Source organism: Malaclemys terrapin, chromosome 18 (assembly GCF_027887155.1).
Source record: "Malaclemys terrapin pileata isolate rMalTer1 chromosome 18, rMalTer1.hap1, whole genome shotgun sequence".
NCBI lineage: Eukaryota > Metazoa > Chordata > Testudines > Emydidae > Malaclemys > Malaclemys terrapin.
This window is the reverse complement of record NC_071522.1, coordinates 17,567,353-17,582,061: the sequence shown is the minus strand read 5'-3', so window position 1 is coordinate 17,582,061 and position 14,709 is coordinate 17,567,353. Positions and strand designations below refer to the sequence as shown.

At 40.6% G+C, this 14,709-nt stretch overlaps 1 protein-coding gene across 4 annotated transcripts in view; it reads right to left on the bottom strand.

The window, feature by feature from the left end:
* Nucleotides 1-7,543, bottom strand: part of CAMKK1 (calcium/calmodulin dependent protein kinase kinase 1) — a 197,512-nt gene extending 189,969 nt beyond the window's left edge. For 3 of the 4 annotated variants that reach the window (XM_054008395.1, XM_054008396.1, XM_054008393.1), the window contains exon 1: nt 7,478-7,543. The gene's annotated coding sequence lies outside the window, so the exon portion shown is untranslated. Of the gene's footprint in view, nt 1-7,015; nt 7,066-7,477 lie in introns of those variants that run through there. The other variant, XM_054008394.1, reaches the window with a different exon arrangement.
* Nucleotides 7,544-14,709: the final 7,166 nt, after the last annotated feature.

Sequence of the window (14,709 nt, the reverse complement as noted above, 5' to 3'; positions counted from 1 at the left end):
ATTTCTTGCTGCTTTTTGCAGCACTCAGCAACTCCCAATCTTGTACAGAGATGAAAAAATAAGGGATGTCTCTTATAATACGGGACTGTTGGCAACCCTAGGATTCACAAGGTTAGAGCCCATAGGAACTAGCAGATGAAATGCCTGCTGCATTTGCCTCAGTTGGCCCTTTGTCAGTGATCATTTCAAGGCTTGGTGACCACAGCACTCGTCGACTTCCTGAGAGGACACTTTCCAAAAGTCTGTGAGAGACCAAGAGTGAAAATGCATGAGCGTCCTGGACTTCACTCACCAACAGGTAAATAAAATATAGGGTGAACCAGCAGGAACATATCCGCATGTTCCCCATGGTTGTGCCTATTCTGCAGCATATGTACAAATGGTGCTTCCAAACATATGAAAGGACAAATGTCCAACATCCATGTACATGAGACTGGATTTAGGGCCAAATTCCCATCCTTAAGTAAACAGGACTCTTACACTGGGATTTTCAAAGGAGCTTAAGGGAAAACTCAATGAATTTCAGTAGAATTTGGATGCCTAACTCCTCTGAGAATCCCAACCCCACTGATTTTCAGTGAAAGTCTCTGTACCCTATTAACAATCCCTTGAGTCATCCCGGGCCTCAATTCTTTACTCTGACTTTTCCAATGTAAAATCATAAGCTACTGCCTTCCTCTGTCCAAAGTAAAAAGTCAGTGTGCAGTGGTAGGTCAACTTTAAACCATCCCTTCACCTTCACATTAGATTCTGCTTTTCAAGTTTCAACCTCAAGAATAGTTGTCGTAACTGACTAGCAGCGTAGTGTCATTTACTTGACTAGAGCTACAGATTTAAACCAAGCCAAATCCATGTTTGGTTTTTAATGGAGATCAGTCCCTCACCTTAGTTGCAAATCAATGACTGAAGCCTTTAGACTTTCCTTACATCCAAAGTAGTTTTCAGGACACTTCCATTTATGCACCATTAAGCATCTCCTATACTGCAGCATTACAGAAAGCAGACTAATAACAACTTGGCTAGCATTTGATGCAGGCATTCCTTGATGAAAGCACAATGCCCACTTTCTCTGATGTTGCAGTAGAAGAAGGGATCTTTTTAGTAGCATCCGTTTTGTGGCTTCTCTAATACTGCTTTCCATATTGGTATATTTCAGGCAATTAAATAAGCTTATGCTTATAGGCAGTCTTTATAGAGTGCCCGGGGGCAGGTTTGCTGGATTGTGTTCTACACAAGACCCAGTTCTGGGAACAACTTCAAGGATCCCATTTGCCTCTCATCCAGTCCCATGAGCAGAAATGTGAAGGAAATAAAAATCATGTTCACAAAGGACTCAGTTATTGCTGTGTCATGGTGATCAGGGCAGTTCACTTTTCAGTCTCCATTGCCCCATCTGTAACCTCCTACCCCTTTTCACAGAGGGATTATGAGGATTAGTTAGCCAGTGTTTGTACAGAACTGTGAAGCCATCAGTGTTAAGAGTTCTTATTGGGTTATCTCTGACACATTTTACAGTGCACAAGTACTTGTGTTACTCTCAGTCCATGATTCAGTCTTTTCTAAGGACAAATGCCACAGGACTTTGTCAGGACAACTCAGGCATGGCTCATTTATCACCTCGCTGTCCACTTTGTCCCTAAATTCCTCTCACTGTAGCCTGTTCCCAGGCAATCCTTCTATCTCACATGGTATTACATATTCATAGTCTAACACATACAAAATTGCTCCTATCGGAAACCTGGGTTTTTTAATCTTGCTCCTATATATGCCTGCCACTGTAGCTGCAGCCAGCTCTGACAATAACCATTACAGGACACCACGCAGTCCCTCCATTCTGTTATCATCTAACTATGGCTACTGTAGCAAAAAGAACCACAGACTGGTACTTTGAGCTCCACAAGAGAATTTAGTTTGGAGAGATATGGGGACAGTGAGAACATGATAAATTTTCTTTGTCAGTCTGAAATAAAACTAACATTAGAAGGAAAATGCTACTAGTCAGTGGACGCTGCTTCCAAGACCCATCCACTGCACTGTAAATTGACAGAGCCTGATGCCTTGCCTTAGCACTCTCCTCCCGCCCTCCCACCCCCAAACACACTCAAGACAGATGTCTTGTTTAATACCTCACTGGCTTATACTGCCGTCACAGGGGAAACCACATGGGTTCTGCCTATTATTAACCACTTATTCCTATCCAAAGAAAGTTAGTCCTCTAAAGCCGATTAATGCATCATATCTGATGGAGAACATTCAGAGTGTGGTCCTCTACAGAGCAAAGGCAGAGAATCACACATACTCATTCAAGAACAACAGTGCTGTATCAGTGAGACCCCGACACACGGGCACTGCATTACAACCTCTTAGCAGGAGGGCACCTAAGAGGCGACTGTGAGAGGCAGTGTTGTCCTGAGCATAGAGCATGGCACTGGGACTTGGGTGACCTGAGTTCTATTTGTAGCTCTGCTCCATGACATGCTGTATGACCTTGGGGAAGGCATCTCTCTGTGCTTCTATTTCCCTTCCCATCCTTTGTTGATTATTTAGATTGTAAACTCTTTGGGCAGGGATTTCTCTTGTATGTGCACAACACCTATTACAGTGGGCGCCTAGTCTCAGTTGAAGCCCAACCCTAGGTACTACTTTAATACAAATAAATAATAATGTACCTGAGCTCCTAATTGGAACAAAAGAAGCTGTAGCTTAAACCCATGTTTCCTAAGACATATCCATTTGCCACCCATACATTGCACACTTGTGAGCAAAGAAGTCAGCATGCCTTGTGATTAATTTCACTCATTCCTGTGCACACTCCAGCCTCATACACGTGCTGCAGTACAACAACCTGCTGCACCCTGCACAAATATTTGTGAGATCATAGCATCAATGTACAATTTTTCTTCTTTTTAAGTGACAGAGCCTGCCTTATGCAATTTCAGAAGCATCATTTCAAAGTGATCCTGTGTCAAAAGCCAAACAAGTCAAAACTGCTGTGGTGACTTGCAGGGAAAAAATAAACACGTTAACAGAAGTTGCATTATATGTTTAGCTTGATACAATGACAAAGAGGGAAGTAAATAAAATAGCCATGATTAGTATTCAATTAAACCTTTCCATTGAGTTATAACCACAACGGAATCATATATTTCACTTTGACAGCACAGTTGCAGAAACTGCTATCATTGCAACACAAGCAGCTTTCCTTACCAACAATGTACAGGCAATTATGAGGGAAAAAAGAGAATTATTCAGAAGAATCAGTAAGACAGAGATAACAAAAAAAGTGCTATCACTGTACATGCATGATTGCAAGGTAGACATCAGATATTGGTAGGGGAAGAAACTTTCAACTGGCACTATATGCAAATCGAATAATAACACAGTCTAATCTCAAAATCAATACTGGTGATTGCAAAGGCTGATACTGTGCACTGCCACAACAGAAAATCCAAGCTACCAAGACAGCTCAAAACTAACTTCCCGGGACTTTGGCACAGCTAGGGGGATAGTCTTCCAGTTAGTAGACATCATTGTAGAGCTAGCCACAATAAAAAAAATTAATAGGACTTCTCTATCAGGACAGGTCAAAATTTTTCAAAATTTAGATGAAAGTTTTTTGCAAACATTTCTCAAATTTTTCCTTTTTTTTTTTTTTGCTGTTTTTTTAACAAACTCATGGTCAAAATTTTTTGAGATTTTGATAAATTGTAAAAAGGTTTATTTTTTTTTTTAAATAGCTCTGTTCTCTAGGTCTCCTATTACTGTAGCATCCGAGCAGTACACGGACATGAATGAATTTATCTTCACAACACTCTACATGCAGTAGGGAAGTATTACTCTCCACATTTTACAGAAAGAGAACTAAGCCACAGAGCAACTAAGTGACTCGCCCAAGGTCACACAGGAAAGTCTGTGACAGTTCCAAGAATGTACCCTAGACCGCTGGAATTCTGGTGCACTGTCTGCTGCAGAGCTGGGAATAGAGCCCAGGCCTTCTGTATCTAAAACCTGTGATTTAACTGCATACCATCCTTCCTTAAAGTGACTTGGGTATATTTCCCTGCTCTGAAATTAATATAGAGGTACTTCCTATATATTAATTTCTCAAGCTATTAAAATCAGTTTGTTTATTTTTAATACTATGTCTCTGTGTTTGAAACAATACTACAAAACTATACATTAAAACAAAACATTCCATGGACACACAGACACTTTGCAAAAGCAATGTACTGCATAAACACAACATCCCAGCCACACACAGCATCTCCTTAGCCATCTAATACACCTTTCACTTAAACAGCTGGGTTTTCCCAGGCCTCTCTTATCACAGGAAAGTCTACTGTTTCATCATACGTCTTATAACATTAAACCACTGCTACCATGTCAACATATCAATGTGTTGAAGATGGAAACAACAGTTTCACCGCCTTAAAAAAAAACAAAAACAAAAAAACCTCACTTTCTAATCTAAAATATTGGTAAACAATTAAATTGATAAACATTACTACCCAGATTTCTATACTGTCAGCACACACCAGAATCAAACAGACCTATCTGAACATGGACACAGGAATCCAATTTTCCCATGATTTTCTCTTGTTGCAATTCTATTTTAGACTTATTAGCAGATCTTAGTTAACCAACTAGTGTCTCTCATCACAGCTCACAGTAATCACATATACCAGAGAGACTGAAATGCAAAAGAAACTTCTGCTGTTACCAAGAACTAAGGATCACATTTTCAAAGAAGCTCAGAGCCAGAATTTCAAAGGCTGAGCATCCATAAGGGAGGCCAGATTTTCAGAAGAACTCAGTACCCATTCTAACAACTATATAAGAGCCAGATTTTCAAAACTGCATAGCACCCAACATGCTGTGCTGAGCTGAGCTGCTCTGAAAATCTGGGCACTTATTTTGGTATCTAAATAGAATCTGGGCTCTTTGGAAAATCCTTTTATAGTTTAAACTCAGACTTAGCAAAGAAAAATTGAGGTGGAGTTTTAAAAAAACCAACCTCAAAACTCCAGATTTATGGATGTTTTATAAATAAATATCACAAATTATTTCGCTTCTCTGCTACTAAAAAAAGGGGGTTTAAAATAATTTAAAAGAATAAGTCAAACCCTGCTTACCTTGATCATGAGAATTCAGTTCTTACTTGCGTGAGAGAAGCCAGTGGGCCTACTCAGGTGAATAAAATGAGTGTGATTTGACTTTTAGGAAGGGGAAAAACAAAACAAAAAACACGTTCCCTCCCAAACTGATGACTTCTATAAATTTCAACTTCAAGTGCAGTAGAGTGTTTAGCTTGGAAACTCTCTGACAGCCTATATATTCATAGCAGTGCAACAGCAGCACTACAACCACCACCACTCAGGGTTTACTCAGAACATTTTGTATAACCAGCTTTGCAGTGAATGACTAGATCTGACCTTGGCACCTCTTGCGTTATACCCACTGATAGATGCGCTTAGACTTGCCTCCTACCCAATCTCCAGAACTACAGTAGCTCCCAGCTACCCGCTGATTTATAGCTTGATTGCGGTAACTGGCTTCCCCCACTGCAGAACTCAAAAAACAAGCTCTTCAAGGCTTCAGCCGGTTTTCCTGCTATACAGCCAACAAGCATGTTTTCTTAAAAAATCAGGTTTTGTATGGTAATTTTTTTCAGTCTGAAGTCAAATTTCAGGTGCACAGAGGACAAAATTTACAGTACTATCATTATAAAGTTACCTTCGTAAAACATTTATACAGCACCGTAAATTTATAGCTAGAGCGACAAATTCTGGTCAAAGTTACACTAGTTAAAATCAGGAGTAACTCCACTGAAGTCAATGGAATTAGCATAGATTTTCATACGTACACAGCAGAAACTGACACACCAGTAAAGAGCTGGGACCAAGTTCCATTTACACAATCTATACATTTCAAAGTGGCAGCCGTGTTAGTCTGTATCCGCAAAAAGAACAGGAGTACTTGTGGCACCTTAGAGACTAACAAGTTTATTTCAGCATAAGCTTTCGTGGGCTACAGCTCACTTCCTCAGATGCATCTGAAAAAGTGAGCTGTGGCCCACTAAAGCTTATGCTGAAATAAATTTGTTAGTCTCTAAGGTGCCACAAGTACTCCTGTTCTTTTTACAATCTATAGAGTTGCTTTGAATTTACATTGGTGTAACACAGCAGAATTTGGCCCACATTCCCTGTCCTCAAAGGTTTACAAAAGGCATTTACAGCAAACATTTAAATTTAAAAAAAAATCAGCCCAGAATTAATCATACATAAGCAGTGTTATAATCAGTGCACGATAATTAGTTTCAATTTTTAAATAAAAAAAAAATCCAAATCACTTGCCAGTATTTGCAGCATAAAAATGGAGAGATGCGCAGTCGTGAATACATACCATGCAGATTTTTATAGATATGCTTTTACAACTGGAATATTATCTGGCTGCTCCACTAGATCCACTGTCAATATGGTTCTAGGAAGAATACAGGGTGAGAAGCAGATTCCCCCCAAGGCACCACCCCCAAAAAGCATCACAGGAGTTAGAGATGGAGAGACCAACTGAGGTCGTTTTATTCCAGTTTTCCTTTTTCAGACTAGAGACATTTCAGCAAAACAGAAAATGGGATACAAAGAGAATTCTGCATCTGCTTCCAGAGCAAAGCAATCTCATTGTTATCATGATTTGTTCAAATGCTCTGCTGGATGTAATGACCAAATGAGAACAAAACACAACCCTTAGGTATGTAATGCATATTGCACCAATATAAATATGCATTACACAAACACGGGGATGAATAGTGTGCAGGATGCAGATGATTTAAATCTTCCTCCTTTATTCGCTAACGATTCCCTCCCAATGAAATGATTTCAAGCCAGAAAGTCGCTTCCAAATCCTCCGCTTTTGTTCCATCAGCGCTGAACATTCATTTGCTTCAATGAAAGGGGCACATTTCGTTCTGATAAGCACCGGGGTGCAGCCACAAGCAAAGTCACTGGCAGTTCCTTACCACTGGGCATGGACCCCTCAGGCTTGGGGAGGAGAGCAGGTGGAAACGCACCCTACCTCTCAGCAATGTGCAAATGACAGTTTCAGCAGGGCAGCAGCCCCGTAGGACCCTAGGATCTGTACAAAGACTATGAGAAAGTCCCTTCCACCAGCACAGCCGGACTGTGGGGATCTCAGACAGCTGCAGCAATGGGGCATTTTACTCAGCTCAAGGAAGCAGGAAGGCTGCCAGGCATTAGATCCTTAACCGGCCAGCCAAGTTTCTCCAGCCCAGCCTGGCTGCTGTATACACTTTCCTTCCCTCCCAGTGCTGATGGGCTGCACCTACCTTCCCAGCAAAGTCCTCTGCAGCTTTCCGCCTGCAGGCATATGAGCACAAGGTGGTTTCAGCCCAGACCTCTATGTTTCTCCCTTCTATCGGATGTTGCTGCCCCCAGCACGTAACCCTCTGGCACTCACTCACCTGGGCAGGTTGCTGGAAGGTCTAGAGCTGCTGCGGCTCTAGGTCTCTGCCTGGGCTGCTTGCAACGTGCCTCTGTTTGCAGAGACTATACAAAGTATCAAGTGATCCTCCTATCAGGAATTCTGTACCATGGGCAGCATCCTCGGCTCTCCTCCTATTGGCAATTTCTGATGTCCAGTGCGATTGGTGGACGGTATATTATAACTCTGGTTTCTGATTGGAAGCACAGAGGACTATGTAAATGACTATATGAGGTTGGGTTGCAGTTGGTTCATTGCTTCTGAGCTTTCCATAGGCTTTTCTCCCCAAACCTGCTGTAAATGGCAGGTTGATTGGAGCGTTTTGATCAAAAAATCTCACAAAGAAATTGCAACGTATTTCTTCCATGTGGAGTTATATCACTGATATCCTGAGTGTTGGGAGAATTCTGTGAGTGTCTCGCAGATCACCAGCCTTGATGAGGTTTTTGATCTGACTGTGTATCCAGAAAAAAGGTATCTTTACGTGCATTTAAAAAGGGGATAGTGTAAGGGTAAATACACCTACTGGAATTCCTCTACTGGAATCCCCATTGCTTTGCAGTGGTAGCAATCTACTTTTTAATGACTAATATTTTTAAAGTTACTAGAAATTAAATTTTAGCCATTATTTTCCAATAGCAGATTACTACAGCCCTGTGTATCTGATGGAGCGGGTGGTCAGAGATTTTTCACCTCACACTTCAAGTGCTGCCAACTCTCCATATTATAGTGAAACTTGCAATATTTATTGTTTATCTTAATGCCTTAGCTTCTGGAGGCATGTGATTAGCTGAGACTCCTAGCTTTCATTTATAAGTGGGGATGGAGGGCGGGAGGAAGTAGTTTTCTAGCATTCACTGTTGCAGAAGAAGGCTTGAAAATGTAATCCAAGTGCACCCTGAAGGCTCAGAAACCAGAAAGCAAATACAAATAACTCAGAATTTATTTGTCTTAAAAATCATGGGATTTAAAAATTATCTCATTATGGGGGGTGGAGGGAAGCTGAATCATGAGTCTCAGCTAATCACATTGAACACATAGGGTTGGTAATATTGCACTTTCTAAGAGGTAATCCTCCCAATATCAGATTAGGATAGAGATTGACAGGAAAATTATTTTGCTAACATAAATTCAGCCTTCTGACTTCAAGTAGAAAATGAGGCTGAGCTGGGAAGAAGCAGATGTTTGTATAAATCTAAATTATTATTATTTAACATTTATACCAGAAGTAACTCCAGTAATTGTGGTAGCCCTTAAACACTAGAACCAGGCTTGATCCCACTGTGCTAAGTGCTGTACAATGAAAAGAATGTAGAGAAGGAAAAGATGTAGTTGATTATCCAGTCCACCTTTCTGCCAGTGCAAAATCTTTCCCTACTGTATCAGTGGGGTCAAAATACAAAGTGAGGAGCGGTCTGTGATTTTTTTTTTGGAGCTGAAGCAGTCTAGAACACTGTTCTCCTCTAGTTATTTAAACTGAAGAGTGTGAGGCCTTAAGATTTCAGCAGTTTTTACCTCTAATCACCAAAGGAGTCATAACAGCAATAACTTAAATACAGCCGCGACCATGCCACACGTCCAAATGTGTGTGCTGTGAATGTAAGCCAAGGGCTCTCAGATGCTGATTTTTCGAGAGGGACTGTGTTGTAGGATAGTCTAGGGAACCTCACAAATTAGAGTGAGACCAAAATATTTAGTAAAAACGATGCTTTGCTTTGTCTCCACTCATAAAAAAATTAAAAATCTGAAGTTTACAGGTCATGAATAAAGAAATATTTCTGTTCTGTATTTGAAGAAAAAACATGATGTAGTCATATCATATAATAAAACTCTCTTCATTCCACTAGTATCTCACGAGGATATTAAACAGCTCCTATTTAAGTGACGCACATTAAAATCAGGACCATATAAATTGCATCCAAGAGTTTTAAAAGAGCTGGCCGAGGCGTTTACTTGACTGTTAATGTTGCTTTTCAGAAGACTGGAAGAAAGCTGATGTTTTGCCAATATTTAAAAAAAAAAGTAACAGGGATGATCCAAGTAATTTTAGGTCTGTCAGTCTGACATTAATCTCAGGCAAGATAACAGGACGACTGATGTGGGATTCAATTAATAAAGAATTACAGAAGGGTAATATAATTAATGCTAATCAGCATAGGTTTATGGAAAATAGATCTGTCAAACTAACATGATTTCTTTTATGAGATTACAAGTTTGGCTGGTAAAGATAGTAATGTCAATGTAATACAATTAGACTTCTGTAAGGCATTTGACTTGGTACCGCATGACATTTTGATTAAAAAAATAGAAAGGTACATTTAATGGCACTAGGGATGTAAAAGTTTAACCAATTAACCGATAAGCATCAGTCTTATCGGTTTCAGTTAATGATCAAACTCCGCTGCCGCCCAGCTTCCTGGCTGCTGGCCCCAGCTGGGACTCCAGGTGTGGGGTCAGCAGTGGAGCTCCGCGTAAAACATGGGAGTGCTGTACCGCACACTCCCCCAGTTACAAGGGGCGGCTCCAGGCACCAGCGCACCAAGCGTGTGCCTGGGGCGGCAAGCCGCAAGGGGTGGCCTGCCGGTTGCCGTGAGGGTAGCAGTCAGGCTGCCTTCGGCGGCATGCCTGTGGGAGATCCGCCGGTCCTGTGGTTTTGGCGGTAATTTGACGGCGGGTACGCCGAAGGTGTGGGACCGGCGGACCTCCCGCAGACGTGCCGCCGAATCCGCGTTACCAGCGGACCTCCCACAGGTATGCTGCCGAAAGCTGCCTTACTGCCGTGCTTGGGGCGGCAAAATACATGCTGCCAGTTACCCACCTATGTGAACTCCTTAACAGTTAACTGTTTAAACAATAGAATTTTAATAGGTTAAACAGTTACTATTTTTAAACCCTATTTACATCCCTAAATGGCACATGTTAAATGGATTAAAAGCTAGCTAACTGATAGGTCTCAAAATGTAATTTTAAATAGGGACTCATCAACAGACAGGACTGTTTCTAGTAGGATCCCTCAAGAGTCGGTTCTTGGCCCTATGCTATTTAACCTTCTTTGTTAATGATCTGGAAGAAAACTTAATCATCACTGATAAAGTTTGCAGATGATACAAATTGGGGGAATAATGAACACAGGTCACGGATACAGAGCGATCTGGATTGCTTGGTAAACGGCTCAAGCAAATAATATGTATTTTAATGTCGCTAAATGTAAATGTATACATCTATAAATAATGTTGTTCTTGCACATTGGGGGACTCTATTCTGGGAAGCAGTGCTTTTGAAAAAGATTTGGAGATTGTGATGGATTATCAGCTGAATTTGATCCTGCAGTGGGGGACTGTGGCCGAAAGGATGAATGCAATGCTTGGATGCAGAAACAGGACAATCTCGAGTAGGAGTAGAGAGGTTATATCTTACCTCTGTATTTGGCACTGATCCAACCACTGGACAGAATACTGTTCAACCACTGGACAGAATACTCTCCCATTCTGGTATCCACAATTCAAGAAGGAGGTTGATAAATTCAAGAGGTTTCAGAGAAGAGCCACAAGAATGATTAAAGGATTAGAAAACACGCACTATTGTGGTAGATCCCAGGAGCTCACTCTATTTAACTTAATGAAGGTTAAGGGATGACTTGATTACAATCTATAAGTACATACATGGGTAATAAATATTTAATAATGTACTCTCCAGTCGGGCAAAGAAAGGTATAACATATTCCAATAGCTGGATGTTGAAGTTAGACAAATTCAGATTGGAAATAAGGCATAATTTTTTGAGAGAGAGAGGGTCCTGTGGCACTTTTAAGACTTCTGTTAGTCTTAAAGGTGCCACAGGACCCTCTGTTGCTTTTTACAGATTCAGACTAACACGGCTACCCCTCTGATACTAGAGAGAGAGAGAGTAATTAACGATTGGAACAACTTGCCAAGGGTCATGGTGGATTCTCCATTACTGACCATTTTAAAATCAGGATTGGATATTTTTCTAAAAGATCTGTTCTAGGAATTATTTTTGGGATGTTCTATGGCCTGTGTTATATATAGGATGTCAAACAAGAAGATCAGAATGGTCCCTTCTGGCCTTGGAATCTACAAATCTATGCATGAATGACTTCTGTGCAATGATGCCAACAAAAATAATTACCAAAGTTTAGTTGGTGTATTGTAACCACTGTTTATGTTGATCATCTCATCTCATCGTTCTTGTGCTCCTAGTCTCTCTGTTATATCAACTAATTTATACTTGGATCGTAAGCTCTTTGAGATGTGACCTTCTCTTTGTCATATGTTTGCATTGCACCTAGCACACTAGGGCTGGGGTCTCTGGGCAATACCAAAATACAAATAATAAAAATAACAACAACTACAACACAGTCATAAAATCCATTACAAACAAACCCCCCAATACAATACAGGTGCTTTTAAAATTAGAATTTGCCTGATAGAAATATGCCTCATTCTCAAGGGTCCTGATGCAGAAAGATCCAGCCCCACTTAATCTTTCAAGGAGCTTCTGCTTCAGCCCCATCACTACTACAGAAGGATCCTTAATCCAAAGGCTCAGATTCAGGAGCTACTAATAGAATTTAATTGTGACTGCAAATACAAGCATTTACTGAAATTGTAGGGAGATCTGGATAAGTGATGCATGTTGACTAACACAATTTGAATTCAGTCTGTTAAGCCCATAAGCAGGTACACTAAATTATTTGATGATTTTTTCCGGATCCATTTTACCTACCTTCCCCTAGAATTAAATACAGCCCTTTGATTAATAGTAGGTTACATCTGAATGATACCCTAACTGATCAAAGCTACAGGTATCCTTTACTCCCTGACCCAACTTGCCATCAGTGTTGCTGTCATTACTCCCACTGGCAGTGCTATCCTGTGCTTTAACAGATGCAGATAGTTCATTGGAGCAGGGACAGAGATCAGTTTGCTAATTAATCCCCATGGCATGGGAGTGCTCTCCCATGAGTCTCCAATCAGCATTTGCTTTGTAATTGAATGAGCTTAAGGGAGAGCCTGACAGGCCTCACACAAATCTATTAACATGTCTGAACACTGGCAGCAGAGCCCTTTCCATTCTGTGGAGAGGGTTAACCCAAGAGTGAATAATTGTAGAGAAGAGAATCCATCCCTTCCCCACCCCCCTTCTCAATGGGATCAGGAATTATTCTCACTGATGCTTCTGTAGACATTGAAGCTGCTCAATATTCTCCATTGCTCCATTATTTTATTTTTAGTATGGGCTTCAAATCTCAAAATAACTCACACAGTATTACTGCAGCTTGTGGCTTACAATAAACTTTTGTTTCCCATCCAACAGAGTCTTGCTCATTTGCATTTAGTCTCTGCACACAGAAGTGTCAAAAGATAATTATTAAGAGGACACTAGTTATTAAAATATCAGTGTTTCCACTAAGCCTTGCAAGGACTTTATTTTATTTAGTCTAAACTGCAGTCATTAACCAGACCTCCTATATTGCATTAGCTCTATGTATCCAAGCCCCAGCACTTTTATCAAAGTTTGCTTTATCAGCCAAGTATCAAATGGTAAGGAATTGTTACATTCTGAAAAAATGGCTTACAAGTAAGAGACTTAAAACTCAATCGATTTAGCTTATCAAAAACAAAATCAAGAGGTAACTTGATTACAGTGTATAAGTATCCACATGAGAAAATACCAGGTACTAAAGGGTCTTTCATCTAGCAGAGAAAGGCATAACAGGAACCAATGGCTGGGAGTTCAAGTCAGACGAATTTTAGACTGACCATCTAGTTTTAAAATTTAATCGGCACTCTGGCAGTTATATCCTTGCAATGTCCTTTATTTATAGTCATGCTGTAGTTTCCATGGTTTCATGTCTTTAAATACAATCCAATTCTGTCATTAGATACATGCACACAACTCTCATTGCCTAAGAGAGCTAAGAGAGAGAAATCCAAATTAAAATATCAACATAGTGCATCAGGTACCCCCTTCTGTGAGTCTGTTTTTTGGGAAGGGAAGTTTGGGGTGGAGGCTCTCTATCCCTAATACAGACTACAGGCTGCTTTTATTTTTTTTAATTGAAAAATCCTCATGAGTTCAAGTTTCAGAGTAGCTGCTGTGTTAGTCTGTATCCGCAAAAAGAACAGGAGTACTTGTGGCATCTTAGAGACTAACAAATTTATTAGAGCATAAGCTTTCGTGGACTACAGACAGTCTCTACGCAAAAGAATTAATGGACACAAATCTGACATCAGGAATCATAATACTCAAAAACCAGTGGGAGAACACTTTAACCTGTCTGGCCATTCAATGTCAGACCTGCGGGTGGCTATCTTACAACAGAAAGACTTCAAAAACAGACTCCAACGAGAGACTGCTGAGCTGGAATTGATATGCAAACTAAACACAATCAACTCAGGATTGAATAAGGACTGGGAATGGCTGAGCCATTACAAACATTGAATCTATCTCCCCTTGTAAGTATTCTCACACTTCTTATCAAACTGTCTGTACTGGGTTATCTTGATTATCACTTCAAAAGTTTTTTTTCTCTTTCTTAATTGGGCTCTCAGAGTTGGTAAGACAACTCCCACCTGTTCGTGCTCTCTGTATGTGTGTATATATATCTCCTCAATATTTATTCCACTCTATATATCATGAAAGCTTATGCTCTAATAAATTTGTTAGTCTCTAAGGTGCCACAAGTACTCCTGTTCTTCATGAGTTCAAGTTACTGGGTAGGGAAGAACTTGGGCTAGTTTTGGGAACCCAACATCTAGTAAGAGAGGTTTGTGAAAGCTCAAATGCCATGAGGTTTTCCCAGACCTAATTATTATTGGCCAGATTTTGTGCTTGTCACTCACACAAAACTCCCACTAGGCTGCAGCCTGCAGTCCTTACTCAGGCAAAACTCCCTCTGGAGACAATAAATATTGCAATGAGTAAAAACTGAACATCTCCATGAGATTCTTGAATGGAAAGTACCCAGGTCTTGCCCTTTTCCTGTGGAAAAGACAGAAAGCGGCAGTCTTTGCATCACTGTTCTCAGATGCTCACAGGTATCCACAAAGGGGAAGGGACACACCCCATCCTATGGAGAATCCGTTTAGCAGTTAATATAGACATTCCCCAGCAAACCTTCTCCACAGTGAGCTCTCCTGTTAAAAAAGTCCCTGGGGTTTGCTGCCTGTAGGAGATGTCCTGTCAGTG